General features: G+C 37.2%; 1 long non-coding RNA gene across 1 annotated transcript in view; it reads left to right on the forward strand.

Moving 5' to 3' along the window:
• Positions 1 to 26,584, forward strand: part of LOC133258076 (uncharacterized) — a 52,180-nt gene that overhangs the window by 14,609 nt on the left and 10,987 nt on the right. The window contains exon 2 of the long non-coding RNA XR_009739796.1: positions 3,349 to 3,414. This is a non-coding gene — a long non-coding RNA (uncharacterized LOC133258076). The remainder of the gene's footprint in view (positions 1 to 3,348; positions 3,415 to 26,584) is intronic.

Genomic DNA, 26,584 nt, shown 5'->3' on the forward strand with positions numbered 1-26,584 from the left:
TTTGCCTTCTATCAATTACCAAAAAATGAATTAAAATCTCCCAATATGATTGGGGATTTGTCTCTTACTCTTTATAGTTTCTCTCTCTTGCTCCTTGTTTTCCTCCCTCTCTCTATTTCTTTCTCATTCTTTGTCTCTTTCTCTGTGTATGTATTTATATCTCTGTGTGGGTGTGCTCAGTTGCTCAGTCATGTCTGACTCTTTGTGACTCCATGAACTGTAGCTTGCCAGGCTACTCTGCCCATGAAATTTTTCCAAGCAAGAATGCTAGAGCAGGTTACCATTTCCTACTCCAGGGTATCTTTCCATCCCAGGGATTGAACTCACATCTGTTGCACCTTCTGCATTAGCAGGTGGATTCTTCACCGCTGCACAACTTGGGAAGCTATATCCATATCTATAGTGAGATAGATATAGACTGTCATTATACTTCTCATTATATATATATATATATATATTTATATTTATATGCAAGCATATATGCCTACCAGGCTCCCCTATCCATGGGATTCTCCAGGCAATAGTACTGGAGTGAGTTGCCATGCCCTTCTCCAGGGGATCTTCCTGACTTAGGGATCAAACCTGCATCTCCTACATCTCCTGTATTAAAAGACAAGTGATTTGCCACTAGCACCACCTCATATATTGTGGCTGAATAATATTCTATTATATGTGTATATATACATACATGTATGCATATATATCACAGCTTCTTTCCCATTCATCCATCAATGAACACTTGTTTCCAAGTCTTGGTTATTGCAAATAATGTTGCTATAAACATGAGGGGGCAGATACCTTTTCAAAAGGTATTTTTATTTACTTTGGGTATATTCCCAGAAGTAAAATTGCTAGATCATATAGGAGTTATATTTTTAATTTTTTGAGGATCATCCATACTGATTTCCATAGTGGCTGCACAAATTTACAATCCAACCAACAGTACATAGCATTTCCCATTATCCACATCTCTTGTCTTTTTAATGATGGTCTTCCTAACAAGACTGAGTTGATGTCTCATTGTGGTCTTAATTTTCATTTTTCTAATAACTAGTGATGTTGAATATCTTTTCATGTATCCACTGGCTTTTTATATAGCTTCTTTGGAAAAATACCTCTTCAGACTTTTTGCCCATTTTTAAGTGGATTATTTTGTTTTTTTTGGTTTTGTTTTTAATTTTTTGTTATTGATTTGTAAAAGCTTTGGATGTTCACTTCTTATCAGATATATGACTTGTAAATATATGACTTTTCCATTCTTTAGATTGTCTTTTCACTCTGTTGGTGGTTACTTTTACTGTGCAGAATATTTTTAGTTTGATGTAGTCCTATGACATATCATTTTTGAATTATTATTTATGAGATATCTTTGAGGGCTGGGATTAAGATAATGTCTTCAAGAAAGTATTTGGATATGCTTCTTGTAGACTCAAATCAATACATATTTAGTTTATAATTTATAACTTGAAGTTCATGGGACCCTGGTGATGCAAGCTTGAGCTGTAAGTCAGTGTGCATGCCAAAAGTATCTGCTACTTCTTAAAAACAGTTTTCTTCTTCCTGCTGTATATAAAAACAAAAAATATAGGTGTCAAAGTATTTACTACTAGTCCAGTTGTCTCAAGAGCACATATCCCTTGAGGATCCAGACTAAATATGGGGAAAATCTCTTTTAGGCTACTCAATTTGGTAGTATATGAACTATGATTTCTAAACTCCTTACTCTACAAGGCCATCAAAATTATAATACATTTCCTTTTACTATTGGCAAGTTCTCTCAGGAAAAATGTGGTTTTCTGTCTTTCCTTCCTCTCCGTAATCTAGCTTTCTCTTAGTTGTAACCTTTTATAAAGCCCCTATGATTTTAAGAAGACTTTTAAATTGCCCATCCACATTTCTATTTGTTTTCAGTAGGAGATTTGGTTTAAATATTCTAGTACACTCTATTCTTGAAAATTAATACCTTAAATGAAAATCTTGTTCACACTCACCTGGAACAAAAGCTGAAATGAGGCAAATATGGTAATTCCTGGGCAGTGGCTGATTATCCAGCCAGATGATAAGTAACCTGTCTGTAGCAAAAGTAGATAACTAATGTCAAAGATGTTTTGGAAAAAAATAAACTAAATAGACCTCTTTAATTACCTCAGCATTAAAACTAGTTGACTGAGTATGTGTATCAAGAGATTTAAATGACATAATATGTTCTTAAAATCTGCTAGAGAATGTGACTATTCTTAGATTAATGAGCTTGTGAACAGAATGTGAATTGTGATAAGAATTTTAACTACTAATGGGATACTTTTATGACAGGTATCTTTAACTCTGCTTCAAAAAGTTTGCACAATTTCAGTTTTCTTGAAACAATTCCCTCAAACATGAGCCCCCAATATATGATAGTGGTCAGTGATTTGTCTTACATGTAATAAGTAATTATTTTGTAATTTTACTTACTTTGATTTCTTTTGCACTGTTAAGATCTGGACATCCATTGAAGATCATTATGATGTGTAGCATTGTACCTAAAAAATAATTCATATCACAGTAGAAAGCTAGTTCTTGTTTTCTAACATTTACCTTGACAGTGGAGGCCATGTTATTTTAATATAAAATGTTAGTATGGCTTTGAAAATCAAGCCACAGGATAAACAATGTGACAACAAATTGAGATTTTTGAGGCTTTCCAGCAGAATGTATAATATGCTATAATAGATTTGTAACTTACATATGATTGTGTTCCTCCCATGTCAAGAGTACATCTTGCTGGGAACCAAGGCATAAGGGTAGATGAAGGGTCTATTATTATTATTCCTAAGTATATTCCCTAAATATTAACTTCCCTATGCAGCTGTTTGTTCAGATTTACACATGGAAGTAGAAATGCTATCTGCAGTAAACACTGAGAAGCCTGCCAGGCTTCTCTGCCTATGGGACTTCCCAGGCAAACATACTGGAGAGGGTTGCCATTTTCTTCTCCAGAGGATCTTCCTGACCCAGAGATTGAATCCACATCTCCTGCATTGCAGGTGTAATCTTTACTGCTGAGCCACCAGGGAAGCCTTGTATTATTGACAGAGTGTTAAATATAATATTTTAAGAATGGCAGCATCGGAGTAGTTGACCATCTTTCCTGGTGGTTCATGTTCTGCCAAACAATGCAGAATTCTTATGACCTTTCTGACTCTGAAGTAATTTATGCAGTTTTGTGTGGCTCAGACAGTGGAGAACTCATTTATGCTTATGAATGTCTCCAAGAATTGGGGACCAAATTTAAAACTACCATAATGGAAATTATATTTTTATATATGAATCATAGTGATTCTGTTTCTCCAAAAAATCTTGTTACAGATTTTATTACTGAAGATGGTTCAAAGAACAGGATTTTTAAGATGATTTTTCTGAATTTGCTTTGAGGTATGTGGAATTGCCTCTCTATCCTGATTAGATTAGAAGATGGCAGTGACTAATTCTATAGCAAAGAGAACACTAACAGCCTATGGTATGAACTGGTCATAGATATGCTAAATGTTTATGTTACATAACACTAATCTGTCACTTATAAGAAACAAGGAGATGAATGACTGTGCATGCCCAGAGGGAAAACCCTATCTCCTATGGCTTCAATACTGTAATTGCTGAAAATCAAACAGAGTCTCATCCTGCAACTTGGTAAAATGCAATGCAAATTGAGCTCCAAGCTTGGCAGGGTGTTTATTTTTATTTACTTATTTTTCAATTTATCTTTAATTTGGGAAAAATTGTTTTATAAAGTTGTATTGGTTTTTGGAATACAAAATGCAAATTATCCATAATTATTCATATATCATTTCCCTCTTGAGCCTCCCTCCACTTCCCGATTCCACCCCTCTAGGTAATCAGTGAGAAAGCCAGGCTGGGCTCCCTGTGTTATACAACTTCTCACAAGCTACCTATTTTACACGTGGTAGTGTATACTTGCTGATGCTACTTTCTCCATTCTTTCCACTCTCTTCTCCCTGTGCACTGTGTCCACAAATGCATTCTCTATATATGAGTTCTCAATTCCTTTTCTGAAAATAGGTTCATCAATACCATTTTTCTAGATTTCATATGTAGGTATTAATATACTTTATTTGTTTTTCTCTTTTTGATTTACTTCACTCTGTATAACAGGCTCTCGTTTCATCCACCTCACTAGAATCGACTCAAATCCATTCCTTTTTATAGCTGAGTAATATTCTATTGTATATGTGTACCATATCTTCTTTATCCATTCAGCTGTTGATAGACCTATTTCCTAGCTATTGTAAATAGTGTTGCTATGAACATTGGGGTACATGTGTCTTTTTCAATTATGGCTTTCTCAGGGTATATACCCAGTAGTGGGATTACTGGGTCCTGCTGCTGCTGCTAAGTTGCTTCAGTCATGTCCAACTCTGTGCGACCCCATAGACAGCCTCCTACCAGGCTCCTCTGTCCCTGGGATTCTCCAGGCAAGAACACTGGAGTGGATTGTCATTTCCTTCTCCAAAGCATGAAAGTGAAAAGTGAAAGTGAAGTCGCTCAGTCATGTCCAACTCTTAGCGACCCCATGGACTGCAGCCTACCAGGCTCCTCCATCCATGGGAGTTTCCAGGCAAGAGTACTGGAGTGGGGTGCCATTGCCTTCTCTCTTACTGGGTCCTACTGTAGTTTTATTCCTAGTTTTTCAAGGAATCTCCATACTGTTCTCTATAGTGGCTGTATCAACTTATATTCCCACCAACAGTGCAAAAGTGTTCCCTTTTCTCACATCTTCTCTAGCATTTATTGTTTGCAGGTTTTTTTGATGATGTCCATTCTCTCTGTTCTGAGGTGATATCTCATTGTAGTTTTAATTTCCATTTCCCTAATAATGAGTGAGTTTGAGCATCTTTTCATGTGTTTATTAGCCATCTGTATGTCTTCTTTGGAGAAACGTCTCTATAAATCTTCTGCCCATTTTTTTTTTTTTTTAATTGGGCTGTTCGTTTTTCTGATACTGAGTTGTATGAGGTGTTTACACATTTTGGAGACTTTGTCAGTTGTTTAGTTTGCAATTATTTTATCCCATTTTGAGTGTTGTCTTTTAACCCTGTTTATTGTTTCCTTTGCTATGAAAAAGCTTGTAAGTTTATCTAGTTCCATTTGTTTATTTTTGTTTTTATTTGCATTACTTAGGAGGTTGCAGGTCAGAAAGCAACACTTAGAACTCTATATGGAACAACAGACTGGTTCCAAATGGGAAAAGGAGTATGTCAAAGCTGTATATTGTCACCCTGCCTATTTAACTTATATGCAGAGTACATTATGAGAAATGCTGGGCTGGAAGAAGCACAAGCTGGAATTATGATTGCCGGGAGATATACCAATAACCTCAGATATGAAGATGACACCACCCTTTTGGCAGAAAGTGAAGAAGAACTAAAGAGCCTCTTAATGAAAGTGAAAAAGGAGAGGGAAAAGTTGGCTTAAAGCTCAACATTCAGAAAACGAAGATAATGGCATCTGGTCTCATCACTTCATGGGAAATAGATGGGGAAACAGTGTCAGACTTTATTTTTGGGGGGCTCCAAAATCACTGCAGTTGGTGATTGCAGCCATGAAATTAAAAGATGCTTACTCCTTGGAAGGAAAGTTATGACCAACCTAGATAGCATATTCAAAAGCAGAGACATTACTTTGCCAACAAAGGTCTATCTAGTCAAGGCTATGGTTTTTCCAGTGGTCATGCATGGATATGAGAGTTGGACTATGAAGAAAGCTGAGCGCCAAAGAATTGATGCTTTTGAACTGTGGTATTGGAGAAGACTCTTGAGAGTCCCTTGGACTGTAAGGAGATCCAACCAGTCCATTCTGAAGGAGATCAGCCTTGAGATTTCTTTGGAAGGAATGATGCTAAAGCTGAAACTCCAGTACTTTGGCCACCTCATGCGAAGTGTTGACTCATTGGAAAAGACTCTGATGCTGGGAGGGATTGGGGGCAGGAGGAGGGGGGATGACAGAGGATGAGATGGCTGGATGGCATCACTGACTTGATGGACGTGAGTCTGAGTGAACTCTGGGAGTTGGTGATGGACAGGGAGGCCTGGCATGCTGCGATTCATGGGGTCGCAAAGAGTCGGACACGACTGAGTGACTGAACTGAAATTATAACATCCTAATAATTATAGCTTTGTAGTTTAGTCTGAAGTCAAGAATGTTGATTCTTCCAGCTCTATATATCTTTGTCAAGATCGCCTTGGCTATTCCAGATCTTTTGTGTTTCCACACAAATTGTGATTTTTTTTTTCTAGTTCAGTGAAAAATATCATTGGTAGTTTGATATGGATTGCATTCAATCTGTAGATTGCTTTGGGTAATGTGGTTATTTTCGTGATATTGATTCTTCCAATCCAAGAACATGGTGTACCTCTCCATCTGTTTCTATTCTCTGTATTTTCCTTTATCAGCGTCTTATAGTTTTATGCATACAGGTTTTTTGTCTCTTTAGGTAGGTTTATTATTAGATATTTTATTTTTCTTCTTTTTTTGCAATTGTGAATGCAATTGTTTTCTGAATTTCTCTTTATGATTTATCCTTGTTAGTGTATAGAATACAAGGGATTTCTGTGTATTAATTTTATATCCTGTGACTTTACATTATTCACTGATTAGCTCTAGTAAATGTCTGGTGGCATCTTTATGTTTTTCTATGTAGAGTATCATGTCATCTTCAAATAATGAGTTTTCCTTCATTTTTTTTCCAATATGGATTAATTTTATTTATTTTTCTTCTCTAATTGCTTCAGCTATGAGGTTCAAAAGTATGTTGAATAATAGTGGTGGGTGTAGGCACCCTTGTCTTGTTCCTGATCTTAAAGGAAATGCTTTCAGGTTTTTAACATTGAGAATAATGTTTGCTGTGGGTTTAATGTATATGGTCTTTCTTATGTTGAGATAGGCTCCTTTTAAGCCTCCTTTCTGGAGAGATTTTTATCATTAACCAGTGTTGAATTTTGTTGAAAGCTATCTCTGCATCTATTGAGATAATAATGTTTTTGTTTTTGTTTTAATCTTTTGATTTCTCAATATGGTGTACCACATTGATTTGCATTTGCTGAAGAATCCTTGGATCCCTGGGATAATTCCCACTTGATCATGATATATGATCATTTTAACATGCTGTTTGTTTCACTAGAATTTTGCTGAAGAGTTTTGCATCTATATTTATCAGGGCTATTGGTCTGTAATTTTTCTTTGGTGGTATCTTTGTCTGGTTTTATACAAGGGTGATGGTGTCTTCCTAGAGAGGTTTCCTTCCTCTGCAATTTTATGGAAGATTTTGAACAGGATAGGTGTTAACTTTTCTCTAAACTTTTGGTAAAATTTGCTTGTGAAACCATCTGGCTATGTGCTTTTTAGGGAAGATTTTTTTATTGCAATTTCAATTTCCATGCTTGTGATTGGACTGTTCATATTTTCTATTCCTTCTTGCATCAACTTTTGGCAGGTTATACTTTTCTAAATACTTGTTGATTTCTTCTAGGTTGTCCGTTTTATTGGCATACTTTATCATACTATTATTTTATGATCCTTTGAATTTGTGTGTTATCTGCTGTAACTTCTTTTTCGTTTATAATTTTATTGATTTGAGTCTTCTTCTTTTTTTTTTTTTCCTTTTCCTTGATGAGTCTGGCTAATGATTTGTCAATTTTATCCTTTCAAAGAACCAACGTTTTTTTTTAATGATCTATGCTATTGTTTTCTTTGTTTCTTTTTCATTTATTTCTACACTGATCTTTATGATTTATTTCCTTCTATTACCTTTGGATTTTTTTGTTCTTCTTTCTCTAGCTGCTTAAGGTGTAACATTAGTTTGTTTATTTGTCATTTCTCTTGTTTCTTTAGATAAGCTTGTATGGCTATAAATTTCCCTTTTAGCATTGTTTTTATTACATCCTATATCCTTCCAGTTGACATTTTCTTTAATTCATTGTCTAGATAGCTTTTGATTTCCTCTTTCATTTCTTTATTACTTCTTGGTTATTCAGAAGTATATTATTTAGCCTCCTTGTATTTCTACTTTTTATGTTTGTTTTTTTTTTTTTTTTTCCTATGAGTGTGTGCTCAGTTGCTCAGTCATGTCCAACTCCTTGTGACCCCATGAAATGTAGCCCACCAGGCTCCTCTGGCAATAGGATTTCCCCAGAAAGGGTACTGAAAAATGTTTCCATTTCCTCCTCCAGGGAATCTCCTGACCCAGGAATCAAATCCATATCTCCGATGTCTCCTATATTTTTCCTGTAGCTGATGTGTAATCTTATAGCCTTGTGGGCAGAAAAGATCCTTGAAATAATTTCAATTATATTTTTTTAAACTTACCAAGGCTTGATTTGTGACCCAAGATATGATATATCCTAGAGAATATTCCATGTGCACCTGAGAAAAAAAGTGAAATATACTCTTTTTTTGGATGAAATGCCCTGTAGATATCAATTATGTCCATCTAGTCCAATGTATCATTTAAAGCTTCCGTTTCCTTATTAATTTTCTGTCTGGATGATCTGTCCATTAGTTGGAGTGATTTTTAACCTGACTATTATTGTGTTACTGTCAATTTCCTCTTTAATATTAGTTAGCATTTGTCTTATGTATTGAGGTGCTCCAATGTTGGGTACATATATATATTTATAGTTGTTATATCTTCTTGGATTGATACTTTGATCATTAAATAATGTTTTCCTTTGTCTTTTGTAGCAGATTTTATTTTAAAGTCATTTTATCTGATAAGAGCATTTATTTTCCCACTTTCTTTTGATTTCCATTTGCATGCTCTATCTTTTTCCAGCCCCTCACTTTCAGTCTGTAAGTGTCCATAGGTCTGAAGTGGGTCTCTTGTAGACAGCATATATAGAGGTCTTTTTTCATATCCATTCAGCCAACCTGTGTCTTTTAATTGGAACATTTAATCCACCTGTATTTACAGTAACTATTGGTAAGTGTGCTCCTATTGGGTTTCCCTGATAGCTCAGTTGGTTAAGAATTCACCTGCAATGCAAGAGAACCTGATTTTATTCCTGGGTCAGGAAGATCTGCTGGAGAAAGGATAGGCTACCCACTCCAGTAATCTTGAGTTTCCCCTGTGTCTAAGCTAGTAAATAATTCACCTGCAATGTGGAAGACCTGAGTTTTAACCTTGGGTTGGAAAGATCCCCTGGAGAAGGAAAAAGCTACCCACTCCAGTATTCTGGCCTGGAGAATTCCATGGACTGTATAGTCCAAGGGGTCACAAATAGTTGGACATGACTGAGCAATTTCACTTCACTTCACATGATCCTATTGTCATTTACTTTACTGTTTTGGCTATGTTTTTTAGACCTTTTATTTTCTTGTCCTTTTTTTTTTTTTTTTCTGTCTAGAGAAGTCCCTTTGGCATTTATTGTAAAGCTACTTTGAATTCACTTAACTTTCACTTATCTGCAAAGCTTTTGATTTCTCCTTTGAATCTGAATGATATTCTTCCTGGGTAAAATAATTTTGGTTGTAGATTTTTTTCTCTCATCACTCTAAGTATATCCTGCCACTCCCTTCTGGCCTGGAGTTTCCATTGAATGATCAGCTGATAACCTAATGAAGATCCCCTTATATTATTTGCTAACTTTCCCTTGAAAGTAAAGTCACTCAGTCGTGTCTGACTCTTTGTGACCCCATGGACTGTAGCCTACCAGGCTCCTCTGTCCATGGGATTTTCCAGGCAAGAGTACTGGAGTGGGTTGCCATTTCCTTCTCCAGAGTATCTTCCCGAACCAGGGTGCTTTTACCATCTGAGCCACCATTTTTGCTCTGTGCTTAATCTTCATTAGCTTGATTAATATGTATTTTGGTGTGTTTCTCTTTGTGTTTATCTTGTATGGGATACTCTGGGCTTTCTGTACTTGGGTAGTTATTTTCTTTCTGTTAAGGACACTTTTAACTATAATCTCCTCAAAATTTTCTTATACCCTTTCTTTTTCTCTTCTTCTTCTGGGCCCTCTGTAATTTGAATGTTGGTGTACTTAATGTTGTACTAGAGGTCTCTGAAACTGATCTCATTTCTTTCTGTTTCTTTTTTCTTTATTTTGTGCTTCTCTACCATTCTGTCTTCCTGTTCATTTATCCATTCTCCTGCCTCAGTTATTCTGCTATTGGTTCTCTCTAGTGTATTTTTAAACTGTTATTCTGTTTTTTATTGCTGATTGTCATATATACATTCTAAGTCCTTGTTAAACATTTCCTTTATCTTCTCAATTCATGCGTCCATTCTATTTATCTCTGCCTTCATTTTATTTCCAAGATTTTTTCCATCATCTTTACTATTATTACTCTGAATTCTTTTTTGCAGGTAGACTGCCTACTTCCTCTTCATTTGTTTGGTCTTGTGAATTTTTACCATGTTCTTTCACTGGCTACATGTTTCTGTCATTTCATTTTGTAGGTTTACTGTCTTTAGGGTCTCCTCTCTACAAGTTGGGGAGTTGTAGTTCCTCTTATGAGTGGAATCCGCCCCCTCATAGGTAAAGTTGGACAGTGCCTTGTGAAAGTTTCCTGGTTGAGTGACTTGTGCCTATGTTCTGGTGAAAGGAGCTTAATTTTGTCTCTCTGAAAGGCAATTTCAAGTCCAATAGTATTTTCTGGAGTGTCTATGGGCTTCAGGTCACCTGTATGCTAATGGGCAGGGTTGTGTTCTTATTTTGCTGAAAGTTTGGCATGATGCATCCAGCACTGGAAATTGTGGGTCTTTGGGTGGGGTCTGGTTTTAGTGTTGAGAAGGAGGCCTTTGGGAGAGCTTTCACTGATTAAGGATCTATTGGGTCAGGAATTATTTGCTGGTCCAAAGTCCTGGACTTGGGTCTCCCACCATGGAAGTTCAGGCCCAACCCCTTACTATAGCACCAAGACTTCACAGCCCATGCAGTACAGAAGACAAAACTCCAAGACTCATGGTGAAAGCATTACTCAATATCCAATAACATCTAAAGAAACCCAAATATTTCTTTCTACAAAAAGAAATTAAGAGAGTAAAAAGAGAGAGAAAAAAATAAAAACAGCGATCAAAAATGAAGAGAGTAATCAAGCCCATAAGCAAACCCATAAGTGAAAATGAACACTAAAAACTAGATCAGCAAAAATACAAAATCAAAAATATGAAAAAAAAACTGCAATATAACTAAATAATATTGTAAAAATAGGAAAAATAAGTTTATTAAAAATAAGATGTTTTTTAGAAAAGGAAAAAGTAAGGCTAAAATACAAATTAAAGGATTAGTAAAGAAAGAACAACATTAGTACAATATGAAAAAAACAAACAAAGAAAAAAAAAAAGAAAGAAAGAAAAAATAGAGTGGCAATAAGAAGAATTTCCTCCCAATTCCTCCACTGTCCTCTTCACACTGCCAGACAGTTTACTTACTCTGGAAGTCTTCCCATATTTCTAGGAAGGTCTCTGGGCCTGCTGTGGGTGCTGTGCGGTGTCAACTCAGGTTAAATCTGGCCTTATTCCAGCTTGTACTTTCTCCAAAAGTCTGAAATTGCCCCCAAAGTCCACAGTTTCAAGATAATTGTGGGGTTTTAATCTGATGCACCTGTGGCTACAGGATTCAATTTCCTTTCTCTTCTCACACAGCCCCTGGTGCTTTGCTATGGTTCTGAGCCTACCTCTGACTGTAGCCCACTGTCTGGTATTTGTTTCCCACCCAGACCAGAGCGGATAAAAGTAACTGCTTATTACGGCTCATTTGCTCAGTTGGGCTAGGGAGAGGGAGGGATATGGCAGCCACAACTGTGGTGTTTGTGAAGTGCTTGCTGCAGCTGAGGCTTATGGGAAACCACTATATTTGAGGTGGGTTTTACACTCTTCCAGAGGAATTATCCAAAGGTCTTGTGTCCCTAGGCACAGCCAAGCTGCACAGGCTCCCAGGAATTTTGTGGTCATAACTTGTGCCTGCTCAATACTTGGTGGCAGCTGCTACCTCTGGGTCAGGACTGCAGCAGCAGTCTTTTGTTCCTTACCTTTGGCTCTTGCCCTGATTTTGGTAGTGGCCATCTTGTTTGCATTCCCCACTCTGGGATCATAAACTGCAATTGCATCCAGTACTATCTCTGGCACTCATGCTGGCTTTGATGATGACTAAGCATATCTAATTCTGAGATTTGACAGTTCATAGCTGTTACTCATCTCACTTATGGCATTCACAAAGTTTCTTCTTGTTTTATGAAAGCAAGGAGAGTTAGAGGGCCCCCATTGCAACAATTTATTTCAGTCCAGGTATTTTCCTGGACTCCCTCAGATGTGCTGCACTAGCTCCCTCAGAGTATCCATGACATTAAACCCCAGTCTTCTCCCTGGGGTCTGACCCCTGAAGCCTGTGTCTCAGTATCTAGCCCCAACTCACTGTAGCGGGCATGCAAGATGCTTGGCAATGATCCCTGTGGTGGATTCTCTCCATTTTGGTTTCCAAGCATTTGCTTTCCCCTCTGAGGTTCCAAAGCCCCACCACCCCGTCCCCACTCATGAGAAGGTTTCCGAGTATGAGAAAACTTTTCCTTCTTAATGATTCCCTTCCAAGGGCACAGGTCCCTGTCCTGACAGCCTTTGCCTGTCTCCTTTTGTATCTTTATCTTTTGCCTACTTCATTCTGAGGATATTGGATTGCCATTTTGGAAGTCTAGTATCTTCTGCTAGCATTCAGGTGTTCTGTAGAAATTTTCCAAATTTTTGATATATTTGTGAGGAGGAAGGTGATCTCCCCTTCTTACTCCTCCACCATCTTGAAAGTCACCCCAGGTGTTTACTTTTAAAGAGAGGGGATTGATTAGGAAATAATCTTTTAAATTAGTATGATGACATATGGGAAGACCCTGACGAACCTAGAGATATCAGGTCCCTAAATTCTGATGAGACATTTTTGCCAGTGGAAGAGGCCTCCAGACTTTTAGGTATTCGCCTTTCCATTCCGACCTGCATTGTCTGAGGAAACTCTTATGGCTTCATCAGTGGTAGTGGCCACACAAGACAATGCTAATTCTCCTGAGGACCTATCCTCAGAAATCTTTTTTTTTTTTCCCCTAGACCTTTAAGTAGACTCAAATCCCAACAGGCCTATAAAGGTGAGGTACAAAGTGTATTACACTACAAAGTAATCATTTGCATTTCTAATTTATATAGATAGATACAAAGAACATGCATAGGAATGTATACTAAGGATGTGACAAGAGAGTAGAAGGAAGATATAGTTGGATCACATTAAATTGATGGATGTGGTTTACTGAGCAGAGATTCAGCATTTAATGTGGTAGCTCCAGGAGTTAGATAGGTTTGTAACTGGTTGGTTGGTTGCCTGATGCATGGATTGAAATGTGACCCACAGTGAGTAGACTTGAAATGCCCAATCTACCTTTGTTAATGTGGAGGAAGGGATTTATGGGCTTCGGTTCAGTTCAGTTCAGTCACTCAGTTGTGTCCGACTCTTTGTGACCCCATGAATCACAGCACGCCAGGCCTCCCTGTCCATTACCAACTCCCGGACATCACTCAAACTCACATCCATCGAGTCGGTGATGCCATCCAGCCATCTCATCCTCTGTCATCCCCTTCGCCTCGTGCCCCCAATCCCTCCCAGCATCAGAGTCTTTTCCAGTGAGTCAACTATTTGCATGAGGTGGCCAAAGTACTGGAGTTTCAGCTTTAGTATCATTCCTTCCAAAGAACACCCAGGGCTGATCTCCTTTAGAATGGACTGGTTGGATCTCCTTACAGTCCAAGGGACCCTCAAGAGTCTTCTCCAACACCACAGTTCAAAAGCATCAATTCTTTGGCGCTCAGCCTTCTTCACAGTCTAACTCTCACATCCATACGTGACCACTGGAAAAACCATAGCTTTGACTAGACAGACCTTTGTTGGCAAAGTAATGTCTCTGCTTTTCAATATGCTATCTAGTTTGGTCATAACTTTCCTTCCAAGGAGTAAGTGTCTTTTAATTTCATGGTTGCAGTTGCCATCTACAGTGATTTTGGAGCCCAGAAAAATAAAGTCTGACACTGTTTCCACTGTTTCCCCATCTATTTTCCATGAAGTGATGTGACCAGATGCCATGATCTTTGTTTTCTGAATGTTAAGCTTTAAGCCAAATTTTTCATTCTCCTCTTTCACTTTCATCAAAAGGTTTTTTAGTTCCTTTCACTTTCTGCCATAAGGGTAGTGTCATCTGCATATCTGAGGTTATTGATATTTCTCCTGGCAATCTTGATTCCAGCTTGTGTTTCTTCCAGCCCAGCGTTTCTCATGATGTACTCTACATATAGGTTAAATGGGCTTATAGAGACTGAAATTTTGATGACATTTTTCATTTAAAACCTACTAATCCACATTGGGAGGTCAAAAGACAAGGCTTTCACAAAGATTTTGAGAATTTTTGATGGGAAGTTTACGTGCAAAGAGAGTTATTGTATCCCCAGGTATTAGATACCAAGTGGCACCATTAAACCACTAAAGGAAAGTTGGGTATGGTTACCTTAAGAGATAGGAGGGTCAAAGCAGAAATCAGAAAAGTGTGACACATATAAACCTATGCCATTGGTTAGTCAATCATGATGTTCCCAGAAGTGAAATAAATATGAAAACTATTAAATTCTGATTTGATCTGTAGTAGAAAAATCCTAGATCAAGTGGACAAAATTCTAGCTTAAATCATAAAAATAATGATTTGTGATCCTTCAGTCAATTCCCAGAATTGAGTCTTTAGAAAATCAGAACCCCTTGAGTGATGGAGAGAATCGGTCTTCTTGAGGAAGGACCCTGGTTCATGCCCCAATATTTATTCTGTGAATCCTTTCCCCAGACTTTTCCAAAGGGCACTACTATCTTTTATCAGGGTAACTGTGCATTGGGGAAAAATAAATAATCAGAACTTTTGGAGACTAGTAGACACTGGGTCTGAACTGACTAAATCCAGAAAACAAAAAACATCCCTGTGGTTCACTACTCAGAGTAGAGGCTTAAAAAGGTTAGATAATCAATAGAGTTTTAGCTCAGGTTAATTTCACAGTAGTCCCAGCATGGCCTCCAAACCCATTCTGTGGCTATTTACTCAATCCCCAACTGGATTATTGGAAAAGACACACAGCATTTAGTAGAAAGTCCACATCAGTTCCCTGACCTCTAGAGTGAGGGCTATGATGGTGAAAAGGGTAAAATGAAAGCCAGTAGCTTGGCTCTAATTAAGAAAATAATAAATAAAAAGCAATACCACATTCTTAGATGAATAACAGAGAGTAGTGTCACCATCACGGTTTTGAAGGATGTAGTGGTGCCAATTCCCACCACATTCCTATTCACCCTCCCTAGTTGGACTGTGCAGATGATAGATGGATCTCCAATAAAGATAATGACTCTCCTAATCTTAACCAGGTGGTAATTCCAATTGAAGCTGCTGTACCAGGTGTAGCTCCATTGTTGGAAAAAAAAAATACACTCCCTAGTACCTAGAATTTAGCTATTGATCTGTGAAATAGCTTTTTAAATTTTTTCTTCTTTCCTATCAATAAAACCAGCCAGAAGCAGTTCCTCCCCTCTCCCACCCCCAGGGGGCAGGGACAATAATACACAGTCACTGTCCTATACCAAAGGTATCAACTCTCAGCCTTTGTCATAAATTAGCTTTCAGGAGTCTTAATCACCTTTTCTTTTCACAAGGGGTTATGCTGATCCATTACACTGATTGAACCTAGTAAGCAAGAAGTAACAACTTATTAATTAAGTGAATATTGGTAGTAGTACTTATTGCTAAGATATTTGTGCATCATGGGGTGAGAAATAAATCTGACAGAGATCAGGGACAACTATGTCTGTGAAATTTCTAGGGATCTGTTGGTATAAGGCCTGACAAGATTTTCCCCAAAGGTAAAGGAAAATTTGCTACACTTAATCCCTTCTATTCCCCCCAAAAAGCACAGTGCATCTCTTTGAATTTTGGAGGCAACATATCTGGGTGTGTTATGTTGACCTGTTTTATGAGTGATGTGAAAAGCTGCTAACTTTGAGTGGTGCCTAGAAAGAAGGCTCCGCATCAGGCCCAGGCTGCCAAACAAGCCGCTGTATAACTTGGGTCATATGACCCAGGAGATCCAATGGTGCCTGAAGTTTGAGTGGCAGATAAGGGTAGTATTTCGAGCCTTTGGAAGGACCCTCTAGGTGATTTTCAGACTAAGTCCTTCAAATTTTAGAGCAAAATCCTGCCATCCTCTGCAAATAACACTTTTTGATAAACAGCTCCTTGTCTACTGGGCCTTAGTGGAATGTGAATGCTTAATTATAGGCCAAAAGTCTCATTTGCACAGCAACACTCCATGATCAAATGGAAATGGTACATATATAATGGGGAATAGGCAGGCCCTGAAAGTGTAAGTAAGTTACATGAAGAAGTGTCCCAAATGTCCATGATTCCCACTCCAGCCTACCACCTTCCCTCTTCCATTCTGCACACATGGCTGCATGAGGGATTTCCTATGACCACTTGACAGAAAAAGAGAAAACTCAGATCTGCTTTACAGATGGTTTTACACTATATACAGGTACCACCTGAAAGTGGACAACTAAATCCCTATGCCTTTTTTCTGGGACATCTCTGAAGGACACTGTTAAAAGGAACTCCTATTAGAGGCCTAACTCCAAGTGGTGCACCTCTTTGTTCATTTTATTCGGCAAAATGGATGGACGAACATGCAAGTATATATTGATTTATGGACTTTGACCAGTGGTTTTGTTGAATGGTCACAGACTTTGAAACAACATGATTGGATAACTGGTGAAAAAGATTTTTGGAAAGAGATGTGTGGATTGATGTTTCTGAATTGGTTAAAAAAATGTATGAGTATGTATGTGTTTTCTGTGAATGTTCACCAAAGGATGATCCTAGCTGAGGAGGATCTTAATAATCAAGTACAAGTATCAAGTACTTAATAATCAAGTACACTCAAAATGGGATGACCCATTTTGTGGATCCAATTTAGCCTTTCTCAAATCAATCCCGTCATCATCCAATGTGTTCATGAACAAAGTAGTCATGGTGACAGGGATGAAAGTAATGCACTGGCTCACCAAAATATTCTTCCATTCAAAAAAAATATATATATATATTCTTCCATTTACCAAGGCCACCTGACTATGGCCACTGCTGAGTGTCCAATCTGCCAATAGCAGAGATCAACACTAGTCTCTGATATGACATCATTCCTTGGGATGATCAGCCAGCTACCTGGTGGCAAGTTGATTACTTTGGACCACTTCCATCATGGAAGGAGCAGCCTTTTGTTTTTAATGTAATAGATACTTCTGAACATGGACTTGCCTTCCTTACACATGTTTTGTTGCCAAAGCTAATACCCATGTAGTTATAGAATGTTTATGCAATGTCAAGTTATTTCAAACAGCATTACTTCTGTTCAAGGAACTTACTTCACAGCAAAAACAAACAAAATCCTGCCGCAATGGACCCATGCTTATGGAATTCACTGTTCTTGCCATGTGAACCATGTTGAAGTAGTTGGTTTGACAGAAGCATGGAATAACCTTATGTATAGTTAGTTACAGCATCAACTAAGTGGCAATACATTACAGGGCTGAGGCAAGGTTCTCTGTAGGGTTGTATATGCTCTGAATCGAGGAAGGCATGGCAAGCCACTCCAGTTTACTTGCCTGGAGAATCCACATGGACAGAGGAGCCTGGCAGGCTACAGTCCGTGGGGTATCAAAGAGTAGGATATGACTGAGGGACTAAGAGCAGTGCATGCTCTGAAACAGCATCTAATATATTGTGTTATTTATTTCATAGCCAGACTCCATGGGTTTAGGAATCAGGTGATGGAAATTGGAGCTGCACCATTTACTATTATTATTTTTCCTTCAAGTTTCCATTACTTTATACTCTACTAAGCCTGAGGTCTTAGTTCCAAAGGTAGAAAAGCTTTCCATCAAGAGACACAAAAATGATTCCATTAATCTGAAATTTAAGACTGCTGCCTGGTCACTTTGGGTTTATCACACCTCTGAATCAAGTAAGGAATGTAAAGTAGTTACTGTGCTGGCTTCTGTCTATTAATGAGGAAATTGGACTGCTACTCCTCAGTGGAGTAAAAAAGAATACGATCAGAGTACAAGAAATTTCTTGAGGGTATCTCTCAGTATTACTATGCTATGTGATTAAGATCAACAGAGAAAAAATGTAAACCAATCCAAGAAGGGCCACTAGTGACCCGGATCTTTGAGAATAAATTTGTGGGTCACATTACCAGGTAAAGAATCATGATTAAAAATGATGCTTGGTGAAGGCAAAGAGACTACAAACTGGGTTATAGAAAAAGTAATTACAATGAGAAGTTGAAACCACATGAACAGTTACAATTATTGCAGTTCAATTGCTAAGTGGTTGTCCAACTCTTTACAACCTCATGGACTGCAGTACACAGGCCTTTCTGCTTCCACTATCTCCCATTTTGATCAAATTTGTGTCCATTGAGTGCATGCCTGCTCAGCTTCTTCAATCATTTTGGACTTTTTGCAACCTCATGGACCAAAGTCCACCACACACCTCTGTCCATGGGATTTTCCAGGCAAGAATGCTGGAGTGGGTTGCCACACTCTCCTCCAGGGGATCCTACCAACCTGGGATGAAGCTCACTCCTCCTACACTGTGCACATATTCTTTACAGCTGAATCACCTAGGAAGCCCCATCCATTGAATAGGTGATGCTCTCTAACCAACTTTTCCTCTGCCACTGTCTTCTCCTTTTGCCTTCACTCTTTCCCAGGCTCAGGGTCTTTTCCAATAAGCTGGCTTTTCACATCAGGTGGTCAAATTATTGGAGCTTCACTTTCAGCATAAATCCTTCCAAATAATATTCACTGTTGATTTCTTTTAGAATGAACTGATTTGATCACCTTGGAGTCTGGAACTCTCAAGAGTTTTCTCCAGCTTCACAATTCAAAAGCATCAAATCTTCAGCATTCTGCCTTCTTTATAGTCACATCTGAACATGACTGTTGGAAAAACCATAGTTTTGGGTAGATGGATCTTTGTTGACATAATGATGTCTCTGCTTTTTAATACAGTGCCTAGGTTTGTCACAGTTTTCCTTTTAAGGAACAAGCATCTTTTAATTTCATGGCTGCAGTCACCATCCACAGTAAATTTGGATCCCAAGAAATTAAAGTCTATCACTGCTTCCAATTTTTTCCATTCTTTTTGCCATGAAGGGATGGGACATAATGCCATTATCTTATTATTATTATTATTTTAGTGTTGACTTTCAAGCCAGCTTTTTCACTCTTCTCTTTCATCCTCCTCAAGAGATTCTTTAATTCCTCTTCACTTTCTACCATTAGAGTTATGTCACCTGCATATCTGAGCTTGTTGATATTTCTCCCAGCAATCTTGATTTCAGCTTGTGATTCCTCCAGCCTGGCATTTCTCAAGATGTACACTGTGTGTAAGTTAAATAAGCAGGGTGACAAGATACAGCCTTGTCATATTCCTTTCTCACCATTGAACCAGTCCATTGCTCACTGTCCCATTCTAACTGTTGCTTCTTGACCCATATATAAGTTTCCCAGGAGATAGTTAATGTTTCCTGGTACTCCTGTCTCTTCAAGAATTTTCCAGTTTGTTGCGATCCACACAGTCAAAGGTTTTAGTATAGTCAATGAAGCGGAAGTAGATGTTTTTCTGGAACTCCATTGCTTTTTCCATGATCCAATGAAGATTGTCAATTTGATCTCTGATTCCTCTATCTCTTTGAAACCCAGGTTTTACACCTGGAAGTACTCATTTCACATATTGCTAAAGCCTAGCTTGAAGAATTTTGAGAATAATCTTGCTAGCACATGAAATGAGTACAATTGTACAGTAATTTAAACATTCTTGGGCATTGCCCTTCTTTGAGATCAGAATGAAAACTTGCCTTTTCCAATCCTGTGGCCACTGCTATGTTTTCCAAATTTACTGACATATTGAGTGCAGTACTTGAATAGCATTATCTTTTAGGATTCTAAGTAACTCAGCGGGAATTCCATCACCGCTACTAGCTCGTTCCTAGTAATGTTTCCTAAGGTCCACTTGACTTCACATTCCAGGATGTCTGACTCTAGGTGAGTAACCACATCATCTTGGTTATCCAGGTCATTAAGATTTTTTTTTTTTTTTTTGGTATAGTTCTTCATGTATTCTTGCCATCTCTTCTTAATCTCTTCTGTTTCTATTTAAGTCTTTAATATTTTTGTCCTTTATCATGCTCATCCTAGTTTGAAATATTCCCTTTTTACCTCCTTGAAGGGAGGAGGTAAAGTTTTCTTGAAGAGATCTCTAGTCTTACCCATTCTATTGTTTTCCTCTATTTCTATGCATTGCTCATTTAAGAAGGTCTTCTTATCTCTCCTTGCTATTCTCTGGAATTCTGCATTCAGTTGGGTATATACTTCCCTTTCTCTCTTGCTTCCCTTTTTGTTTCTCTTCTCTTCTTAGCTATTTGTAAAGCCTCCTCAGATAACCATTTTGTCGTCTTGCATTTCTTTGTCTTGGGGTTAGTTTTGGTCACTGAGTCCTATACAATATTACAAACTTCTGTTCATAGATCTTCAGGCACTCTGTCTACTTGATTTAATTCCTTGAATCTATTTGCCATCTTCACAGTATAATCATAAGGTATTTAAGCCTGCAGTTTACAATAAAGAGCTCATGATCTTAAGCCACAGTCAGCTTAATGTATTATTTTTTGCTGACTGTATAGATCTTGTCCATTTTTCTCTGCAAAGAACAGAATCAGTCTGATTTGGGTATTTACCATATGGTGATGTTAATGTATACAGTCATCTCTTGGGTTGTTGGAAAAGGGTGTTTGCTATGACTAGCATGTTCTCTTGATAAAACTCTGCTAGCCTTTGCCCTGCTTCATTTTGTACTCCAAGGTCAAACTTGCTTGTTATTCTGGCTATCTCTTCACTTCTTACCTTTTCTTTCCTATCCCCTCCAATGAAAAAGGCATCGTTTTTTGGTTTTAGTTCTGTAAAGTGTTGTAGATCTTCATAGAAACAGTCAACTTCAGCTTTTTCAGCATCAGTGACTGCGGCATAGACTTGAATTACTACGATGGTAAATGGTTTGCCATGGAAATGAACCAAGATCATTCTATCATTTTTTTCAGCTTGCACCCAAGTATTGCATCTTGGACTCTGTTGTTGACTATGAGTGCTATTCTGTTTCTTCTAAAGGGGTTATTGCCCACAGTAATAGATATAATAGTCATCTGAATTAAATTTGCCTATTCCCTCCAAGCATTCTCTGGTGGCTGAGATGGTAAAGAATCTGCCTGCAATACAGGACACCCAGGTTCAATCCCTGGGTTGTGAAGATCCTCTGGAGAAAGGAATGGCAACTCACTCCAGTATATTCTTGCCTGAAGAATTCCATGGACAGAGGAGCCTGATGGGCTACAGTCCATGGGATCCCAAAGCATTGGACATGACTGAACAACTAACACTTTTGCTTTCATTCCCTTCCATTTTAGTTCACTATTTCCTAAGATGACGATATTCAATTTTGCCATCTCCTGCTTGACCATGTCCTATGACTGCATCCAAGTTACCACAATCAGGACTGTAATTACCATGGGTAGTCCTCCTGTGTGTGTATATGTTCTTGACTGGATCACAGATGCCTGATTTAACTTTATTTCTGGGTGTGTCTGGGAAGGTATTTCTGGAGAAGATTCACATTTAAATTAGTAGACAGAGTAAAACAGATTACCTTAACTAGTGTAGTTGGGCATTATCCAATCCACTGAGGACCTAAGTAAAGCAAGAGCAAGAAGGATTCACTCTGTCTCTGCCTGAGTGGAACACTGATATTCTCTTTCTTCCAAGGTTCCTGTTTCTCAGGCTCAGATAGAAATCAGTACCATCTGGCTCTTAGGCCTTTGAACTACATCTCTAGTTTTCCTACGTCTCCAGCTTGCAGATGGTGGATTTTAGGACTTCTCCATGATTGTATGATCCAATACCGTATAACAAAATCAGTCTCAGTCTTTCTCACACATAATGTATAAAAAAGGTAATGTACATGTAAGGAACGAGATTTAGTTGATTTCCTCAGGACAACTAAACCAAGTATCAGAGCCAGGGCCCTACATATTCTTTATATTTCTCTGTTATTTTCAGAATAGAGGAAAAGGAAAAGAATGGGTTATGGCTCAAATCATTTTTTTAATGTATCTAAACTCTATAAGAAGGAAAAAGTTTGGTGAGACAGAAAGCCTAAAGTAAACTTATATCCACTATGTTCTTTCTGAATATTTTCTTGCACATAATTGAAGCTTTTGAGAAGTTCTTTATTTTGCCACACTTTGTTTTATTTGGTAAATCTTTTTTTTTTTTTCCTGCACATGCATTCTGCTTCACAAATATGCCGTTTTCAAGAATAAGAAGCTGATTTGTTTATATCACTCTCCAACATTGCCCACAATGGGTTCATAAATGCCATTAATTCCTTTTAAGCAATTATAATAAAATGTACAGCTTTTTAGAAACAATCTGCCCCTCTTATGTCTATTATGTGTATATTTGCATTCAAATTTGAAATCTTCACATCACACTAATGACAGACTTTGCATTTACATTAAATGCTCAAAATTACATATTAATTAAATTTTAGCTATAAACTCCTGACTACCATTATTAAATTCTCATTTCATAATAATCAAGACAAAGTAAAATGTTGACATAGTATTTTAAAGACTTTTGTTTTCTTTCAAATAATCATAAAATCTAAATTTTATATGTATTAATATTGTACTATCTTGTAACAGGAAATAATCCACCATATTTCTCATAGTTTTTTTCTTTTTAAGTTATCTTCATTCACAGAGAAATTGTTGAGTATATTTATATATGTTTATATTTGTAAAACATTATTTTCTACATAATTTGAATAAAATCAGTAAATTGAGTGAGGTTTTATTAAAGACGGTGGAAAAATATTGCTCAATTCAGCAGTATATGGTTTGCCTCAGTTAACACAACACATAGAATCTGATATGTAGCAGATGGTGGTATAAAAGCAAAGTAGTGTTTCCCTTTTGGTTCTTTTATATTTATGTGCTCATTTATTGGGGAAAAAAGCAGCTAATCTGCTTTTTTTTTTTAAAAGAGAAATAGAGTTATGAGGGAAAATTTCAAATGCATGATTGCTCTTTTGCATCTTATATTGAAGCTGCTACAAAACTGTAGAAATAAAAATAAAAATTTCTTCAATTCACATAATCTGAGGGGTAAAAGAAGTGGCAAGGGCATTTTTAAAACTTTGACTGTGTTTGCAAAACCATACCTGAAAACTCCTTATTTGAAATCTTTCCACTAAAGCATAGTATATAATGAATTAACTGACTGAACTTTGTTTTTAACACTGAACAGCACCATAGCAAGTGAACTCTGTATGTACATAAAAGAGGCTCATATCTCTGTAATGAATGAACTCAAATATACAAATCATGTGCCTGTTTTTCTGTCTTGTATACAAATGTAGAGCACTTACATTTATATTGTTTATTGTTATTTTTCACAATAGTTTCATATTATTTTCTTAGATAAGGAAATTAAAGTTTAAAAATTAATTTATATGTTTATTAAGAATAAGCTTAACAAATATATCTATTTATTAAAGTAAGTTCAAAATGAGTTAAATACTTAAATGTAAGATTTGAAACCATAAACTTTCTAGGAGGAAACATAGGCATCATGCTTTTTGACGTTGGTCTTCAAAATATTTTTTGGATACATTTTCTCAGGCCGGAGAAACAGAAATAAAAATCAATAAATGTGATTATATCAATTTGAAAAGTATTTGCATAGTGAAAGAAATTACAAGAAAAAATGTTTGCCTACTGGATGAGAAAAGATATTTGCAGACAATATATCAGATAAGGGGCTATATCCAAAATGTAAGAGGAACTCATACAATTCAACATCAAATAAAACAAAACAAAACAAAACAAACAAAAAACCCAACTAAAAAATAATTTGAGAATCAGAACAGACATTTTCCCAAAGAAGACCTATATAAGGATAATGGGGACATTAAAAAAAAAAAAAAAGGCTCAACCTCACTAATCATTAGAGAAATGCAAATCAAAATCATAAGATATCACCTAATACCTTTCAAGATCTCTATTATCAAAAAGACAACAAATGTAATCATTGCTGAGGATATGTAGAAAAGGTAGTTTTCACCACTGTTGGTGAGATTATAAGTTGGTGCATGTGCTATGGAAAACAATATGAAGATTCCTCAAAAAATTAAAAATACACTACTATATGACCTAACAATACCACTACTGGGTATTTATCCAAAAAGTAAACAAAAACACTAATTTGAAAAGCTATCTATATCCTTAGGTTCATTGCAACCTTATTTACAATAATAAAGATACTGAAATTGAAGTGGCCATCAATAGATTAATGTATATAAACATATGTCTCACATTTTCCATATACTCTATAAAATGAAATATAAGTCACAGAAAAATAAATGCCATTTATGACACCATGGACAGACCTATAATGTATTATGCTAAGGGAAATAAGTCAGATAGAGAAAGGCAAATACTGAATTATTTCATTTATATGTAAATAATAAAAAGCAAAACAAATACCAAATATAAACAGAGTTATAGGTACACAAAGTAAAAAAGTGTTTAACCAAGAGGAGAAGAAGAAGAAGGAAAAAAAAAGAAAGAAAGAAAAACAGGTGAGGAAGATTAAGTAAGTAATAAAAACTTCCTGTTGTAACATAAATGTCAGACACATGAAATATACAGTGTGGGGAGTAGAGGCAGTAACTATGTAATATGCTTATGCTACGACATATTGTAACTAAAGATCATGGTGATGAGTTTGAAATGTATAGAAATATCAAATCACTGTGTTCTGTAACATAATGTCCTCAGTTCAGTGGCTCAGTCGTGTCCAACTCTTTGCGACCCCATGAATCATAGCACGCCAGGCCTTCCTGTCCATCACCAACTCTCGGAGTTCACTCAGACTTATGTCCATTGAGTGAGTGATGCCATCCAGCCATCTCATCCTCTGTCATCCCCTTCTCCTCTTGCCCCCCATTCCTCCCAGCATCAGGGTCTTTTCCAATGAGTCAACTCTTTGCATGAGGTGGCCAAAGTACTGGAGTTTCAGCTTCAGCATCAGTCCTTCCAATGAACACTCAGGACTGATCTCCTTTAGAATGGACTGGTTGGATCTCCTTGCAGTCCAAGGGACTCTCAACAGTCTTCTCCAACACCACAGTTCAAAAGCATCAATTCTTTGGCTCTCAGCTTTCTTCACAGTCCAACTCTCACATCCATACATGAACACTGGAAAAACATAATGTCCTAGGTAAATTGAATTTCAAAAATAAACAAACTAGTAGAAAAAGAGATCATATCTGTGGTTACCAGAAGTAGGATTGGGGATGGGGAAAATTGGAGGAAGGCAATTAAAAGGTACAACCTTTCAGTTATAAGATAAATGATTACTAAGGATCTAACATGTTCAGTAGCTAAGTCATTTCTGACTGTTTGGAACCCCGTGGACTGCAGCAAGCCAAGACTCCCTGTTTCTCACTATTTTCCAGAGTTTGCCCATGTTCATGTCCACTGAAATCAGTGATTCTATCCAGCTATCTCATTCTCTGTCTTCCCCTTCTCCTCTTTTCCTCAATCATTCCCAACATTAGAGTTTTTCCACTGAGTTGGCTTTTCACATCAGGTGGTCAAAGTATTGGAGCTTCAGCTTCAGCACCAATCATTCCAATGAATATTCAGGGCTCATTTCCTTTAGGATTTACTGATTTGAATTCCCTGCTGTCGAAGGGACTCTTAACAGTCTTCTCCATGACCACAATTCAAAAGCATCATTTCTTTGGCTCTCAGACTTCTTTACGGTACAACTCTCACATCCATACATGGCTGCTGGAAAGACTATGGCTTAGACTATATGGACTTTTGTTGGAAAAGTGATGCCTTGCTTTTTAATGCACTGTCTAGGTTTGCCATAGCTTTCCTTCAAAGGAGCAAGCATCTTTAAATTTCATGGCTGCAGTCACTATCCGAAGTGATTTTGGAGCCCAAGAAGATAAAATCTGTCACTGCTTCCACTCATTTCTCTTCTATTTTCCATTAAGTGATGGACTGGATGCCATGATCTTAGTTTTTTGTTTGTTTGTTTTGTTTTTTAATGTTGATTTTTAAACCAGCTTTTTCACTCACCTTTTTCACCCTCACAAAAGAGGCTCTTCAGTTTCTCTTTGCTTCCTGCCATTAAAGTGGTAGTATATGCATATCTGAGGTTGTTGATATTTCTCCTGGCAATCTCATTTCCAGCTTATAACTCATCCAGCCTGGAATTTTGCAATTTAACTCACTCTGCATATGAGTTAAATAAACAGTTTGACAATATACAGACTTGTTGTACTCATCTCCCAATTTTGAACCAGTCTGTTGTTCCATTCCAGTTCTAACTGTTGCTTCTTT

The sequence above is a fragment of the Bos javanicus genome, chromosome 12, assembly GCF_032452875.1.
Source record: "Bos javanicus breed banteng chromosome 12, ARS-OSU_banteng_1.0, whole genome shotgun sequence".
NCBI lineage: Eukaryota > Metazoa > Chordata > Mammalia > Artiodactyla > Bovidae > Bos > Bos javanicus.